Below are 8733 nucleotides of genomic sequence, written 5' to 3'. Positions count from 1 at the left end.
TCTGTAACTGTATTGTCAAAGTCGAGTTCTTAAAGTTGTAAAGTTGTGAAGTTTTGTAATTAAACAAAAATAAAAACAATTTACTAATGCAAAGTGCTACCTATCTGCTTCTCCATCTCTTCCAGAAAAGACAAAACCTCTAGGAGAAAGATTTCTAAGAATAATATTTTAAAGTTTCCATGGATTTCAGCATCTCTTCAAATAACAGATGATTATTGTTATTACTACTACTGTGAGGTTTTGGTAATCTCATAATGTCCATGTAAATTCTGGCAACGAGAAACAACTTGACATCTTCAGTCTGTGCTAAAATCATTAAATTAATAATTCTGCACAGCCTGCTAGATTACAGTACATCTCCCCATTGCAGCCCAGCTTGGCACTCTGCACACGTGCTGGTAGATAATCCAGGTTTTAAAAGTTGACTCCCTCTTTATCATTGTGTGACGTAGGCCTACAAAGGTCAAGGTAAGGCCATTGTGTCTTGAGTCTATTTTTATTGTACAAAACAGTGGATGGAACTTAATTATTTTTTCCATCTGCCAACCATTTTGACTAATTGAACCCTTTGGAGCCAAGAGTCAAGGTTTCCCAATGTAAACCAGACCCTGGAACTCGGCATTAGCAGAAATGTTGAAAAATCATGAAGGAATTTTTGGTTCTGAGGTTTGGTTCTGTTTTCCAGAGTCTGATTGGGATTCAGAAGAAACCCAAACCCCTACCCTAAGTATACATTTTTGGGGGTTCTTTTAGTGTCTCAAATTTTCCAGGCACTAAAACTTCCCATTACAAAATAAATAAATAAATACAATAAAATAAAAATGGGATATAACTTAAAGCCACAGAAGTATGGAAATTCCCAGTGAAGGCTTTGACTTCCATTATTTTGGCAAAAGCAGAGCATGCTTGGGCAGCATTAAAAAAGCAGCATTACTTAATACTGAAGGGTTTTCTGACAAATTCTCTGTACTGAAGATCTGACTGTCGACAATTCTGCAGTGTATTTTTATGATATTTATGATATTTTCACCAACATTTTTCTCCTTCACAGGGTGACTGCTTTAGCCATTAAATTATCTTGCCTGTTCTATCATTTGATTACTTTATAGAAAGTTTTCAACTGAAGTAATATTATACAGAATCACAGAACCTCTGATCTTAGCTCAGAACGTCCAAATCTGTGAAATGGTGATTCTTGCAGCAATGAGACCATCAAGAACTGAAAGACCAGAGGTATTATTTACCAGCCTGCAATACAGCCCACGTTTAACAGACTTGGGAACTGCGCTTCATGTTGTCCTGCTTGGTAGTGAAGCCCTGATGGGTGGCTCATGCTTCCTGGTTTTAACTTCCAGTACCATAACTCTGCTTTGATTTAGTTCTTTTTAGGATGTGATATAACTAAGGTAAGTATTCCCATGCTGATGACTACTGCTTCATTTATCTCAGACTCTTCTGCTATTGACGTTTCTTTCCCCAGCACTTCCTCAGCTTGCCATCAGCATTAATGACGTGCCGCAAGAGATGCTTCATCCTTTGTTTTTCATGTCTTTGGTGTCTGGCCATTAGGAAGCAGAAGATTTGGTGACTTCTACCCATTCCCTTTGACAGAAAGCTCATTTTACAGCATAGCTGTGATCATTTGGAAATGTTTCACAGAAACCAGGGATCTGTCTGAAATTCTGCACTAGAGGCAAATGAAAATTTCTAATAGATCTGGGTCTTAGTTCCGCTAATTTCAATGGTTCGTTTCACTGCTCTGGCAGTCAGGATCCATTAGTGGAACAGAAGGAGAAGCATGTATAATGCATGTACAGCAACCGTATTCTAATCTGAAGTTTCTTTCTTTCTTTAAAGTTCTTATTTTTTTAAATAAATATATAATGAGTTACTGACAGTACTTAATATCTTATACTAGACACAGTAATACCCCAAATAAATACTTAATTTCTGCTTTCCTGCAATTTCACTAGGATTACATCATGTCAGATTACTTTAAGTCTGCTTTAACCTAGTTTGAAAACACTAGTTATTCAAAGATCTTTACAATTCTTAATTTCATTCTTTGAAATACCTTTTCTTTTGCTTCCTTTATATGGTTTTTCAAGCCTCTGAAGGCCAGGAGTCAGAACAAGCCAACAGGGAGGAAGTTATGAAAGCATAAGTGCTGCTCAGTTGACAATTGATCTTCCTCCCTTCCTGCACCACTGGCCAGCAGCAGCGTGTTCTCCTGGGTAGATGTACACTAAGTCTTGCATCTAATCCAGCCTTTGGATTGGTATGGTAGCAAACATACTATTTGTTTTTGTGATGTATATAGAAGTATTTACAGATAATCACATGGGCACCACAGGGTCTTTACCACCCAAGAAACAACATGTATTTCTGATCTCTTGGCCTGCTTCCAAACCAGAACCACTGAATAAGAGAGGTGTACTCTACCTTTAACCACTGACTGAAGTCATTAACATGCACTCCCTACCATGAATTAAATTAGTTTAGATTCTACTGACGATGCAAATAAACTCATGAAGCATAGCTCTATAGGGCTACAAACTAACCCATTTCAAAAGACTTTTGCTGCTGCTTTTTTTTTTTAAATCGTTCCACATGATGAATGGCAAACTCCCTAAATTACCCAGAGAAAGAAATTTTAACCATTCAGCAATAACAAAAATTGTTTTAATGATAAATACAAAGTCACAAAGCTCAGCACGTTCTGCTGAGAACCATTAATGAGGGAAGATGGTGAGGTCTCTGAATTTACCTTCCCTTTTATTAATGCTCTTTTCCATTTACAATCCATACACTTGATCAGAACATAGAATCCTTATATAAAAATTCTGACAAAATACCCAGATTTTGACACTTATTGCCTTTCAAATGCTGTCTGATCTATTGCTAAAGTCTGAAAAACTGAAGGAATTGAGGTCCTAATCCCACTGCGTTCCTTCAAAAACTGGACCGTAATGATGACATTAATTATTGTTGCCTTTGACTTTCCTTCCTTCATAAATATCAGCTTAAAAACTGTCATTTAAAATAGCTTTCCTGTGGTAGGAAGCACCTTATCTTGTACTTGCATGTCCCTGTAACATGTGCATATGGAGCTCTGAACTTTGTTTCTGTTGCCCTCAATTAAAAGCAAAACAAAGAAAAAAAAAAAACTTGATAATATTTTGTTGGAAAATGACCTAACGAATATCCTGCTTATTGCAGAAAACGAATACGGCATGTTCCTTTAACACAGAAAATAGGATGCAGTCTTGGGACACAATAAACCCTACAAAATGCCCTTCCCTCACCTCTGCCTCATGATCCTCATCCCAGTGCTCCGTGGTCCTCCTAAAACCTGCACCATTTGTTTTCTGCTATGCTATCTAAACGGGAGATACTGCTATCTCCTCTGTTTCCAAAAAATTCTGGTAATCCTGTAACGTCTGTTTTGGAATGGGCATTTAAAAATACTTTCCCGTCCTTTTTCCATCTTAAAAGGTGTGCTAATGACTTGGCTGTAAGGATCCTTAGCGTCCTCTATGCAGGATTTTAGTTCTCATGATTAATTAGGCTGCATCTGCCAATAAAATTTGGGAATTCCCTCCTCACGACTGTTTCAGGTCTCTATACAAAATCTACCCAAATCATGTTGACACCAGCTGACTAAGTTAACTCTATAAATAGGTTTATATACGCCATCCCAGCACCCAAACCAGAGGATGAGACTTGTGCAAGCTAGCATCAAAATTACAGTTAATCTAAATACACGCTTGAGAGAAGAACAGAAGACAAACACGGTTCTTTTGGGCCAGAATATAGCTCAAAGTACATCTCTTGAGTTTTGCCTGGACCAGCAATGCTCACATCAACATGGGGCATGGCAAACAGCAAAGACCACACTGATACTGAAACAATGACACTCATAAAATGTCTAGAAAGAAGACAACAAGCAGGCAGAAGCTTGTTTCACTTGTATTCTTAAGATTTAAATGCAGCCAGTTGGCTGCTTGCAGTACTATACGCAGGCAAAATGCAATAAAAAGAGAGTCTGAGCAGAAACAGGGTGGGTACTGTGGATTTAGGAACCGCAGAGCGAGTCACAGGATCTCCAGTGGCCCCAGAGACACAGCAGTGGGTGTTTTCCCAGAGAAATGTCTGCTGGGGAAGAGACTAAGGAGTTAGATGGTGGGACGAACATTTTTCATCTCAAAATGGGTGTTGGCTCCTGTCAAAAGCTGTCTCAATCTCTCCCCAAGAAAGCCATTGCCAATACTTCTGTGCAACTTGGCACGTTCATCTTGTCTCTCAGAGCAAACTGCTACCCCATCTCCACCCTTCTATGTGATAGCAGTGGCTCAGCAGGCACATGTAAGTCTCAGTGATAGATGTGAGCTGAACAGCTCTGCTCAGGATCTAGATAAACAAAGAATGAAGGTCTTTTGTCAAGGCACTGCAAACACAGGGCATTACGTGCAATAAATACACTTTTGTTTTTAATTTTTAATTTGAAATCCCAAAGAATGGCTCATTTTTAAAGATTTGTAAAAAAAAAAAAAAAAAGCTAGATATCTGAAAACTTGCTTTGACTGAAGTCAGAGGCTGCTTGGCATCACCCATTCAGAAGGACAGACTTCCAAGGGGAAACCATCAGACGTCTGGGAATGGCAATCAGGAATTCAGAAAGAATTTCAGAAGCAGTCCTTTCTGTTTGAATTTCAGACTTCTTGACGTTGACCAAGGAAAAATCCCGGCGGTATTTTTGCAACTGCTATATTTGCTAGAATCTTCTAAAGAATTTTTTTCAAATTCCGCAATTCTTTGCAAACAGATGACATTTAGCTGCATATCACTTAACTTCATAACCCTCTTAAAAACATGTGGTTGATCTGGCACCATTAGTTTCCATATGATGTTACTCTGTGACTGTATCAGATAATTGCATAATTTATTGGCCTTGTGTATTGAACTGAGATCTGAATGCAGCTCTCCCAGCCCATTTACTCCAGACTTAGGAACAGCAAACCAGAAGACAGAGCTTGAAAAACAAAATCAAGGAGAACAATAACAAGTGGGCACTTCCACATACTTTTTTTTCACCCAAGAACATACAGTGTTCAGTGCAGAGCTGAAATTTCATTTGCTTATAAAAGCGTCTTGCTGGTAATTAAAATCAAAGCAAGAAAATGAAAAACAGACACAATATTTCAAGCGATAACTACAGAAACATACAACCTCTGCACGGAATGCTGTACATTTACTCAGAAATATTCTTCGCAGAATATTTTCCCTCTAAGCTACAGCTTCTGCTCCTTTTCCTTCCCAGTGTGCTCAGTTGAAGGTGGTACTCATGGGATTATACAATTATCCACCATACCTGGGACCTATTGAACATTTTTAGCCATTATTGTTTTAAACCACTCATTCAAAAGACATTAAGACATTTTGGAGTTTAATTTAGAAAACATTTCAGACTAGTACTGAGTGATACCTTCATCACTGCTGATATCTTTCATTTTACACCCACAATTAATATTACTCACAAATGAAAACTCTCAGCTGCCTGCCTGTGTCATCTGTCCACCAAATAAATTGATGGTTGATGCAACTAATTTCACAGCACAAAGGAGCATCTGCTCATTTGGAGGCCACATTAGCTGTCCAATTAGGACACCATGTTCCATAATGTATGATGATCAAGTTTCAGACCATGAGAAGTTACCAGTTCTATGCCTTGATAGAAAGGAATGTTCAAAATAAGTTTTACAAGATCAAAAGGAAACTGGAAGCTCAACAATTCCTACCCAATGCATACTTGTTTCAATGTTAAAATTAGGATGGATAACAAAAGGCCTCTACATTTTGGAGTTACCATACAAAGACCTGTTTTTAAAACAACCAAGGGCACTGCTTCTCTTGAGAGAAACAATTCCTTCAGGTACTCTACAAGCACTCCTATCTCCAACTGGAAGAAAACATGGCTTGACTCCAGCAGCAACAGGATCCATTAAGGTACAAGACATGGAAAAAATGCATCTCAACACATGCATGTGTACACCTTTGAAATCAACCGGACTTAAATGCATGCTTAAAATAACAGGTGAGTCTCTGCACTTTACTGAATGAGAAGAAATTTAGGCACATATTAGACACCCTTTCTGAATGTGGGCAAGAGGAAATTCAGAAGGGCTTGGTAACCACGTGTACACTACTTGCTTAAGCTGGAATTAGGCAGCACAGCATTACCAGAAAGCCTCTCAGCTCAAAGTGACCAAACCTCTGTCCAGGCTTTCACGATCATTTGTGCAAGGAAGGCATTGTCCATGCAAACAGGAAACAGGATTTGCTTTGCCACAAGAGAAAATTCTCCTGTGCCAGACTTGTTTCATGACAAAACGAAATTTCTTCTATGCAAAAGCTGAAATAGTTTAGTGGTATAAGTTGTCATGGATGGACTGTAAAATGAGGAAACTTCTTTCCAACAGATCATCATCATCATGGAGCAGACTGTTAAATTAAACTCAGTTACTAAGTATGACAGAATGAGTGCTTCCAAAACGTCCTTTTCAAAGTAAAGTGTCACTAATGGAAACAACACCTCTATAGAATCACACATAGCCATTACAAAGTTACCAATGTAAAAAACAGAATTCCACATCCTATTACGGACAAACCCTTCTTGATAAAGAGCTGAAATCCACATCCTCACCAGCTGAAAACAGGTTGAAAAAGTCTCAGACTTCAAATACAAAAGCAAATCCTTGGCTGCAATGTACCTACTGAAAATAGCTGATTTGCAGAAACTGAGGACCTGATCTGTTTTGTATAAGATAGTGTTTGAAGTGAAGAAATAATAACATTGGTTGTACTAAAGGAAAAGATGTGTCATAAAATCATGATGGTTACCTTATTGATTTCTAATCATTAAGCCAGTAAGCGTATTCTCCCTGTTGAACAGCACTGTGGAAGAGATGCAAGAAAGAAAGTACAATATAATACAGGATAATTTCTGCCTTTATTCTAGGGAGGTTTATCTGGTCCTGTGTGCTCACTTTTCCTTATTTATAGAGTAGAAATTCAAAGGACTAAAGCATACTGTAGATTTGGGAGCTTCTAGAATACCAGTCAGAATCACAAAAATCAAAAGCATCTGATTTGTTAAATAACATCAGTTTATGCAAAATTATCATTGGTTAAATGTTGATTTTCTAGTTTTGTTGCAAGTGGAAGTGAATTGGACAATATTCACTATCATGATTGCTTTCTGTGTGAAGAGGTCTTTTTCAGGCTGCCCTGGCTGCTGCTGTTTTAATCAGAAGGTTGTCTATTTGTATGTTAATAGTTTCATCGTGGTTTATTAGGCTTGTTGATGGAAAAGCAAAAATGAGATGCTTTACCGTTTTCAAGCTTCGCTATTAATCTGTGATTTTTTTTTCGTGCCTACACCAAACCATTTCAGCATCCTCTGCCTTAAATTCTCTTAATGAAAGCATGAAGAATGACAAAATACTTCCTTTCATAAAGCAGAAGGCTGTGCCAATTCACTTTCAACATGCTCATTCAGTGGAACTGAGGTAAATATGTTGCTCCACAGGTGCTTTTCCTTGCAATAACATACTCCCTAGTAATCCATTAAATTCATCTCATGCTCTGTTTAGTACCTACTCTGTGAACTGCCTAGCTGGTTAAGGTCACTGTAATAATAGGGCCAGGTTAAACAGCATGGCTATGGTGAACTCTGGCATTCCACTACTGTGGCCACAATACAGATTAGAAATGATGGGCAGCATCACGTGCGCAGTACCCATCCAGACCAATAAAGCATCTTCCCATCACAGAGTTTAAAAACTCAGTACAACTGCTGGACAATAACCATTTCATTCTGGAGTTCCTGTTAAGTGCAGACAAATAATTGCCACTTAGCAAGTCTCTATTAAATTCAGCCCAAATTCAGCCCAAGCAATCCTTTCCAAAAGCCTGATGGGTTTTTTACTTTATTATTTCCTTTGCAGGGTATTGGGAAGCGTAATCACTGGTAACTAATCAAACTTCTTTCAAATACCCACAAATATATAAAGGGAATGAGATGATTAATTATTGGGCTAAGCCATTTCAAACGAGACCTCATCTAAATGAACAGATTTATTTCCAGAGCGAGCAGGGTGTAAATTTAGCTGGTTTTCAAACCTCTGAATCTGATACATGCCTAGATTTGAAGATGGAGCGTGTTACGGGTGGCTGTACAACCTCCCCCAGACAAAGCACTGCAATAAAAATACAGACTGTGATTTTACAAAACAATTTCCTAAATTCAGTGTTGACCAGGGTTCATAAGTGCAGCCCCTGGGTGCTGTTAATCACAGGCAGGATGCGGTTGGGCATTAAACTAAGAGGATTTTGTCTGTTCAACGTTTGTAAAATTTCATATATTCAAATGAGCATTTCTTTTTTCCACACTTTGAGGAGAGGAACTGAAGACATTTTGTCAGATCTTCTTCCCCACCTTTAAAAACATCTTTTTGTTCCTGTGGTTTCCAATCAGTTCCTCACCTGCCTACTCAGTCCCTTCATTTCTTCCAACATTTCCACCTATTTGGGTGGAGCTTTAAGGAGTAAAGAAAACTGAAACATCTTTGTTTCCCCCTTGCTGCCCTTGGAAATCCCTGGAAGTGGCAAAAATTTTGCCATAGAATCATTACGGTTGGAAAAGACCTGTAAGATCAACTAGTCCAACCATCC

General features: G+C 38.3%; 1 long non-coding RNA gene across 1 annotated transcript in view; it reads right to left on the bottom strand.

Moving 5' to 3' along the window:
• Positions 1–4015: 4015 nt before the first annotated feature.
• The window catches only part of LOC128082372 (uncharacterized), a 318448-nt gene continuing 313730 nt past the window's right edge, over positions 4016–8733 (bottom strand). Inside the window, exon 9 of the long non-coding RNA XR_008207640.1 lies at positions 4016–4410. This is a non-coding gene — a long non-coding RNA (uncharacterized LOC128082372). The remainder of the gene's footprint in view (positions 4411–8733) is intronic.

This window comes from Tympanuchus pallidicinctus, unplaced genomic scaffold, assembly GCF_026119805.1.
Source record: "Tympanuchus pallidicinctus isolate F22 unplaced genomic scaffold, pur_lepc_1.0 scaffold22, whole genome shotgun sequence".
Classification (NCBI taxonomy): Eukaryota; Metazoa; Chordata; class Aves; order Galliformes; family Phasianidae; genus Tympanuchus; species Tympanuchus pallidicinctus.
This window is presented reverse-complemented; position numbering and strand designations above follow the sequence as displayed.